General features: G+C 47.7%; 1 long non-coding RNA gene across 1 annotated transcript; it reads left to right on the top strand.

Annotated features, from left to right (window-relative positions):
- The first annotated feature begins 50 nt into the window (after window positions 1-50).
- LOC131276021 (uncharacterized) lies at window positions 51-6,882 on the top strand. Its single transcript, XR_009183505.2, has 2 exons — window positions 51-565; window positions 2,342-6,882. It is a non-coding gene; the product is annotated as an uncharacterized lncRNA (long non-coding RNA).
- Window positions 6,883-9,129: the final 2,247 nt, after the last annotated feature.

Raw genomic sequence — 9,129 nt, 5'->3', positions numbered from 1 at the left:
CGAGCTCCGGCCCCCCGGCTGTCCCGGGCCGGGCCCCCCCGCTCCCCCACCCCGCGCCCCTGGCCGCCCCCTCCCAGCGCCCAGCCCCGCTCCCGCCGGGGGCCGCGAGCCTGGCAGCGGGTCGGGAGGCCCCCGCGCGCCCGGAGAGCCCCCGGGCCCGGCGCCCCGCGCAGCCGCCTGCGGCCGAGCGGAGCCACCCCCGCCGCGGCCGGGGGCGCGGTGCGGGGACAGCGGGCTCGGGAGCCCCCGCCGGGCGCTGTAAGGGCGGCCTGTCCCCGGAACCTGCCGAGACCGTGTCTGGAAGATGCTCGAGCATGAAGTAATAGCAAAAAGCAGGGCTGCTGGAGCCAAGTGCCAACCTCCCCCGGAGCAGGAGGGCCTGGGGGCTGCAGCCGGGTCGGGAGAGGGGAGGGGACAGGAGAGGGGACAGGAGAGGCCCTGGGAGCTTTCGGGGCTCTGCGCCTTGTTTACCGGGAGCTCATTCGGAGCAGTGGCTCGGAGAGGCCACAGAGAGGGACAGAGCGGCCCAGAACTCAGCCTGCCATCCTCATGACAACCTTGCAAGGTAGATATACCCGTTTTATTCAGGAGGCTCAAAAGGGTTGGCATTTTATCCACGGTCTTCAGCGGAAGGAAGCTGCAGGTCTGGCTGCGCCCCGGGGCCCGCGGTCAGCTCTGCTGCCAGTGCACATCAGGGGACCAGCCCGGCCGCACACGAGCTGTGTGAACCCGGTCCCTCCCCTCCCCCTGCCCCCACCCCTTCAGACTCCACTTAAGGATAGGAGTGGGAGGCAAAAAAAAAAATCTCTAGAGCCAAGTGCGTTTCCTGAGCCCCCACTGGGGGGGATGGCCTGTGGACCCTGTGGCAACAGGGGGAGAATTGAAATCCAGGTCTCCCTGCCGCCTGCTTCCCTCTGTCATGTCCTTAGAGCCAGGATCTGCGGATTGCAGCTGGGGGATTTGCTGTGTCACCGTCCATCCTGGTGCCAATCATCTCAGAACTCCAGGCGTGGCTCATACAAGGAGGCGCGAGTGGGGGACGCAGACATGATAAATCTCGCTCTCGAGATCATCTTTATTCCCTGACCAGCAAGCGTGTTGCGTTCTTGACCTGCCTTCTCTCAATTTTATGGAATCTTGCATATGTTGTTATAGAGGCGAAAAACATTTTTGAAAATGAAAGAAAACCAACCCACCAAATAAATAAGTACTTGTAGGGTAAAATTTAATCATTCTTGGCACATCAAGGAATGAAGCATATCAGAAAAATGCTTTCCTTCCTGCCCTCCTTAGATCTTAAGCTCCACGAAGGCAAGAATTTTTGCCTTTGTTGTTCTCTGCCATGTCCTTAGCACAGCCGGGCACCTTGTAGAGATTGAATCAATATTTATAGGTGGACTAGAATTCTGGCTTCACTTGTCAGGATTGGGCTCGAGGATTCAAGGGGGTGCCTGGGAACTGCGGGGGGCCTTGGCTGGTGTGTGAGGACCGGAGGCCTGGGGGTATATCCAAAAGAAGCAAGGGCCCTCGTCCCCAGAGAAACAGGCACACGAATGCCCACAGCAGCACTCTTTAGAGTGGCCCAAAGCTGGAAACGACCCAGAGGTCCACCTTCTGATGCTCTCTATGTGATGGAACATTATCTGGCTGTAAAAAGGGACAGGTACTGATACATCTACAAAGAGGGTGAAACTTGAAAAAAAAATATTAAGTGAAAAAGTCAGTCCAAAGGCCAGACGTTGTAATATTCCATTTACACGAAATGCCCGGAACAGGCAAATCTGTAGGTTAGTGGTGGTCTCGGGCTGAGGGAGCGGGGGCAGGTTGGTGGTGGGGTGTAGGGAATGATAGCTAAAGTGATGAAAATGTCCTAAAGTCGATTGTGGTGATGGATGCCCAACTCGGTGAATATACTAAAACCATGTGATTTGCACACTTTAAGTGGGTGGATTATATGATATGTGAATTATTTCTCAATAAAGCTGTTACCCCCAAAAATAGCTGATTAGGGAAGTCCTGGAAAAGGATAGTAGAAAATAGAAACAATCCTTTTTTTTTTCCCTGACCTTTAAGGGTCACTTTTCTGAAGAGATGCCTTATTTTACAAAATTCTTGTAAATGGGGTATCCTTTGACTGCTCTCTTCCAGCTTCTAAGTCCCAGGGAGTTTCCTTCTTCGGTTGAACCGCTTTTAATTGATGGTTGATATGCCGTGGGTTATTTGATAGTTGACCACGGAGGCTGATTGGTTTTGGTGTGGGACCATTCTCCTGCCGTATCATTACCCAAAAGGGCGTGCCCTGATAGAGTGAATTCTCTCGCACCCTTGTCTTTCCTTCCAGTGAAATGCCTGAGTCCAGGAATCTGAATTTACCTTCAGGCTCAGAGTTGTAAGGATCCCTCACGCTCAGGCCAGCCCCCTCGCTCGAGCTGGCTCCAGTTGCGGGCAGCAGGAAGGAAGATGGGCAGGGCCGCCCACGGCAAGACGGCGGCAGCGAGAACACGCTTCCACCCCGCCAAAGCGCGCCTCGGCGGTATTCAACAGGACAGAACAACCTTTCCTTTTAACCATATATTTGGCCAAAGACAGGAGGGAAGGAGAATGAAAAGAATAATTCTTGATCGTCTATTATGTAATAAAGTCCAGTTAGCTCTTAAGAAAATTCTCAACAACGCTGTGACATGGGAAAGTTCTCCCCTTTTTGCAGTTGGAGAAAAAGGAATTTAGAGAACTTCTAACAAATCCTTCTTTAGCCCAGATTATCAGGACATTTATAACAAGGCAGAGTGAATTTGAAGCCCTGCTTCATCAAGCAATAGGAATTGCTGCATAGAAAAGGTCTCATTTTTTTTAGGAGGTACCAGAAATCGAACCCGGGACCTCATAGGTGGGCAGCAGGTGCTCAGCCACTTGAGCTATATCCACTCCCCAGACCTCACTCTTGAATGCTGTGGGCCACAGAGCCTGTGATGGGGTTTTAGGAAGTGACACAGAGTGACATTTTATCTGTTCAAGGTATTTTGTCCTGAGGATCCTGCCATTATAAAACGCGTAACCTGGAGACACAGCATCCGGCCCTTGGGTGCATTTTCTACTGACTGTTACTCTCGACCTTTGCTCAGGGTCAGCTGGTCAAGTTCGCCTCTGAACCCGCCCCCAGCTCCTCAGGCTCTGTGCGCGTTAGCATTTTCTTTAGAGGTGGAGTCTTTTTTCTTCTTCTTTTTATTATCTTTTTTTTTTTAAAGATACAGAGATCACACAAAATGTTACATTAAAAAATGTAAGAGGTTCCCATATACCCCACTCCCCACACAACCCACTCCTCCCACGTCAACAACTTCTTTCATTAGTGTGGTACATTTATTGCATTTGATGATTATTGCTACACAGCAGGGATTATAGTTTCTGTTGTAGTTTACACTCTCTCCCAGTCCATTCAGTGGGTTATGGCTGGATATAAAATGTCCTGCATCCATCCCTGCAATATCGTTGAGGACAACTGCAAGTCCCAAAAATGCCCCCATGTCACACCTCTTTTTCCCTCTCCCTCTTCAGCAACTCCTGTGGCCCCTGTCTCCACATCAATGACACAATTTCTTCCATTGCTAGAATCACAACTACCAGTAAGTCCACTCTAATTCATTATTTTATTCATCCATCCTGAGGACCCTGGCAATGTACACTCCACCCCTAAATCAAGAGAGGGCTTAGATCCCACATGGCTGACAGATGGTATTGTCCTGCTTGCAGCTGTAGACTCTCTTGGTTCCCTGGTGTGGTGGTTGACCATCCTCACCTCCCTGTTAGCTGGGTAAGTCCAATGAACTAGAGAGTAGGTGTTGAAACTCTGCCGAGGCTTAGGGCCCAGGTAGTATATGGACAGTCCAGAGAGTCAAGGCTTCTGGGCATACACCAACCCCAGCACCAACCACAGGCTCAGTAAAAGAGGCTTGCATAGAGAGGTCACATTTGAGTCCCATTCTGTCACACTCAGGAGCACAAATTCTAAAGTAGGTCCCACTGACAAGACACTGAACTCCAGAGCCATCTGTGATGACTGTAGGACCTGGGTGTCTCCTCCATAGCCCTGAGGAACACCCCAACCATAGGGTCTTTTTCTAGTTGCATCACCAGCTGGTGCTTGGTAGTAATCCCTTGGTACCAGGGAGGTTCATCCCCAGGAGTCATGTCCCACACTAGGGGGAAGGTAATTCATTTTACATGCTGAGTTTGACTTAGAGAGTGGCCACATTTGAGCAACATGAAGACTCTCAGGAGGGAACTCTTAGGCACCCTGCAGCTCTAGGCCTAGTTGAAATTGCAAGCGCACAGGCTCATAAGCATAGTCATTAGTATCCAGGGCCTGTCACTGGACCATCCTTCTTCACTGGTCTTTGCCCTTGTACTTGGGGGATTGTTGCAGCTCCATTGGGGAGTGTGACTGAGTTTCTTGATTCAGGTGGGCAAGATTCAGCTGAGACTGCTGTGCTGAGAATTGCTTTGGAGTGGAATTCTCCCCTCTGGTGGTAGCACACTGGCTCCACTTTGGTGATGTTGCAGCCCCTGTTTTGATCTCTTCCACAAGGTGGTAGAAGAATGGATTCTGTCATTCTGTCACATGTACACTGTGTGATTGTGGATAAATTACTTAACCCACTGTCCTTCAGATTCCTTGTCAGCATAATGAATATTACTGTATTTACCTCAAAGAATGTTATAAGGATGAAAGAGATGGGTGCTGCATTCCCTGTTTCCTCTCTAGTTGTATCCAATCCCCCAGCACTGAACACAATCCTTCCAATAAATCTGGGTGCTTCCCAGGACCAAAGTGTTCTTCCATTGAGTCATACACTAGTGCAGCCCATTTTGGAGGTATTTCTGAAGCCAAGCATAACTGTAATTAGTTCAGTTCAGCACCATTTGATTCCAGAGGCTACCTTCCCTTGGAGGCTTCGGGCAGCTGGTAAGCCTAGGAAAGACCCCTTAGGCTCCTCATTCTTCCTTCAGGCCTTTTAGGAGACCGAGAGAGTGAACTCCTGGGACCTCTACAAAGGAAGTGTGTGTGGGAAGAAGATTTCTTTTGCTCCCTCACAATCCTCTGTCTGAATTCATCCACGCCCATAGGGTCAGACACCCCAGATTCCACCTTGAACCAAAATCTCGTCGGTTCCAGCAGGGCTTTAATCGATGCAAAAAGTCGACAACTCTTCCTTGTACAGAGCTCCCCTTCTCAATGCCCTCTTCTTTCACTAGTCCTCGCTGGTGTGGAAAAAACCAAAGTGCAGCCATTGCCACAGCTACTGCATTTCTCTCATCCTTTAAACAGAGGGAGACCCCACCTCACAGGCGTTCTGGGGACTCCTGTAAATTAAGAGTCCACAAAAAGCACCAAATGCAGTTCTTAGTACTGGTAAATATCCTTCTATTTTCTATGACCCACACATAAAAAATTGTCAAAGATGTGGAGCAATGAGGATTCTCACATATCATTGGTGGAAGAGTACAATGGGCAGCCTTTTTTTTTTTTAATTAAAAGAAATACTCAGGCAGTTTCTTTAAAAAAACCAAAAATGAAAAATATAGTCTTACCCTATGACCATTCTTATGTATTTACCCAAGAGAAATGAAAACATTTCATTTCTCACAAAAAGACATGTATGAGAATGTTCACAGCATTGTTATTCATAAAAGCCAAAAACTGGGGAAGAGGCCAGGTGTCCATCTCTTGGAGAATGGATGAGAGAGTGTGGTGGTTACTCAACAACAATGCCCGGCACAAAGAAAGATCAAATTCCTGTTAGCTCAAGATGTGGCTCAACTGATAGAGTGTCCGCCTACCATATGGAGGGTACAGGGTTCGATACCCAGGGCCTCCTGACCCGTGTGGTAAGCTGGACCACGTGCAGTGCTGCTGCGTGCAAGGAGTGATGTGCCACACAGGGGCACCCCCGGGCAGGGGTGCCCCATGCGCAAGGAGTGTGCCCCGCAAGGAGAGCCACCCTGCATGAAAAAAGCACAGCCCTCTCAGAAGTGGCGCCTTGCACATGGAGAGTTGATGCAGCAAGATAATGCAATAAAAAGAGATGCAGTTTCCCGGTGTCGCCTGATAATGCAAGCAGTCGCAGAAGAACACATAATGAATGGACACAGAGAACAGACAACTGGGGGAGGGGGGAAGGGGAGAGAAATAAATAAATAAATCTTTTTAAAAAAATTCCTGTTAGACAAAACAGCATGGATGAGTCTCAAAAGTATTATGTTGAGTGAAAGAAAACTCACATAGAAAAGGAGGAAGAGATGAGATGTGGAGGCGTTTTCGGGACGAGGAGTTGTCCTGGGTGGTGCTTCACGGACAATTACGGGACATTGTAGAGCCCCCCAGGGCCTACTGGATGGAACATGGGAGAGTGTGGGCTATGATGTGGACCATTGACTAGGGTGCAGTGATACTCAGAGATGTACTTACCAGGTGCAATGGATGTGTCACGATGAGGGGAGAGAGTATTGCTGTGGGGGGAGTGGGGGGTGGGGGCGGTGGGGTTGAATGGGACCTCTTATTTTTTGAATGTAATTTTTAAAAATAAATAAATAATTTAAATTTAAAAAAAAAGTACATACTATATGATCCAATTATATGAGGTTCTGAACAGGCAAAGCTAATCTATGGTGGAACAAAAACCACAACAGTGATCACCTCTGGGGATGGTGGGGCTGGGAATTGAATGGTAAATGGCCTAAGAGAACTTTCTGCAATGACGATTATATTCTACGTCTTGATAGGACTTTGGCTTACATAGGTATGGTACTTGTCAATACTCAAAGAACATACACTTAAGATTTGTGCATTTTGTTCTTGTATATAAATTTTACATCAAAAGAAAACATTGAACAAATTTTGGACTCTAATTAATGGTATAGATGATGAAAGAGGAAGTTACAGATAGCTACAATTTACTTTGAAATGCATTAAAAATGATAGTGTAGGGAAGTGATTTGGCTCAATGGATAGAGCATCTGCCTACCACATGGGAGGTCCAGGGTTCAAACCCAGGGCCTCCTGACCCATGTGATGAGCTGGCGCAGCACAGTGCTGATTGTGCGCAAGGAGTGCCGTGCCATGCAGGGGTGTCCCCTGCGAAGGGGAGCCCCACGCACAAGGAGTGCACCCCGTAAGGAGTGCGCCCTGTAAGGAGAGCCGCCCAGTGTGAAAGAAGTGCAACCTGCCCAGGAGTGGTGCTGCACACACAGAGAGCTGACGAGCAAGATGACGCAACAAAAAGTGACACAGATTCCTGGTACCGCTGACAAGAATACAAGCGGACACAGAACACACGATGAATGGACACAGAGAGCAGACAATGGGGGGGGGCGGGAAGAGAAAGAAATAAAAAATAAATCTTTAAAAAAAAATGATGGTTTACAACAATGACCTACTACAACACACCAGTTGGAATAGGTCAAATCCAAAACACTGAGTCAAATGCTGGTGAGGATGTGGGGCTGTAGGAAGTGGCCTTCATTACTGGTGAGAATGCAAAATGGTACAGCCACATTGGAAAACAGCCTGGCAGTTTCTCACAAAGCTGAACATAGGTTGACCATGCAATCCAGCAATTGAGCTCCTTGGTATTTACCCAAATGAATTGAAACTTGTGTACACACAAAATCTTGCACGTAGATATTTATTGTAGCTTTAGTCATCATTACCAAAAATTGGAAGCAAGCAAGTTGTCCTTCAAAGCTGAATGAAAAAAGAAACTGTGGTATATCCATAGAATGGAGTACTATAGAGCAGTTGAAAGAGGGGAGCTATCGAGCCATGGAAAGACACAGGGGAAAATTAAAAGCATCTTGTTAAGTGAAAGAAGCCAGTCTGAAAGGATTACATACTGCATGAATCCAATAGCATGGCATTCTGGAAAAGGCAAAACTATAGAGATCTGTAGTTGCCAGGGGCTTGGGGGTTGGGGAGGGATAAACAGGTGGACCCCAGGGCATTTTTAGGGCAGTGAAACTATTCTATCTGATACTGCAATAGTGGACACGTGGCATTACACAATTATTTAGTGCCAGGCGCACAGTAAGTGCTCTCCACATGTATGCCATTGTTACCATTATCACCACCGCCATCAAGTAGCAAGAATCGATTTCCCCACTCCTCTGTAAGCTCCTGGAGACCAGGCACCAGGATCCACTTTCTAGGATAGAGCACAGCCCCCCAGCTACCTGATTCAGATTTTATGGAAACGCTGTTACAAATCCATAACGTGTAAATAACTAAGAGCAATGCAAAATAAGTCTTGCCTTTAGACGAGTAAATTCTTTCTGGTAGAGGCTCAACTGACCTCCTGCCCCGCTGTGGCCGAGGCTGCTTTGCCCTCCGTTTGCGCTCTCCTTTCACTGTTCCTGATCTTGTTCTTTGGACTCGCCTTTGAACTACTGCAGCACCTTACCAGTTTCCTCATGAATGAATTAAATAACATCTTTTCACACTCATATTTGTACCTACATAAGGGTCATGATTTTACTTTGTTTTCAAATTGTCCTTTAATGCCCCAGGTGCCTAAATGAGTTGGATCCCTGGGTTGATAATTGTTTTCAATATTAGTAGAACTATATTTTAAATAAGAAAATAAAATAAAAACAATTTAAAAACCAAAAAAAAAAACATAAAAAAATAAATATGTTTTCATTTCCCATCCAAACTGTGCGTTGGTGCTGGGGAGGGCATCATCTTGCTCATTTGTATTTCTCTTTTCTCTCCTCTTCTGTTACTTTCGTTTACTCCTCCCTGTCCCTCCGCAGCAAGGTGCTGTGCATTCAGTCGCCTTCTTCTTTCTACCAACAGCTTCCTTTCTTTGGTGTGACAGTCGCCAGAGAGGGGAAAAATGAGAATGGTTCTGGAAAACATCTCAAGTCCTGTTACAGTCCCTCATGAGTCCTGACAGTTTGGTCTTTTTTTCTATTGGCTTCTAAAACATACCTCTTTGTCCTCCTACCGTTGTCACCTTGGTGGCTTATTCTAGTTTGAGTGCAGTTTTGTCAAAACCAAATGAGATGGTTTGGTCCAGGCTCAGGGCCTCGGCCCTCACATGGGCTTTTTAGGCTTGAAGGAAAGTGTGCAGTCAG

This window comes from Dasypus novemcinctus, chromosome 25 (genome assembly GCF_030445035.2).
Source record: "Dasypus novemcinctus isolate mDasNov1 chromosome 25, mDasNov1.1.hap2, whole genome shotgun sequence".
NCBI lineage: Eukaryota > Metazoa > Chordata > Mammalia > Cingulata > Dasypodidae > Dasypus > Dasypus novemcinctus.
Note: the sequence above shows the minus strand (reverse complement) of the source record. Positions and strands in the feature narration are given on the sequence as shown.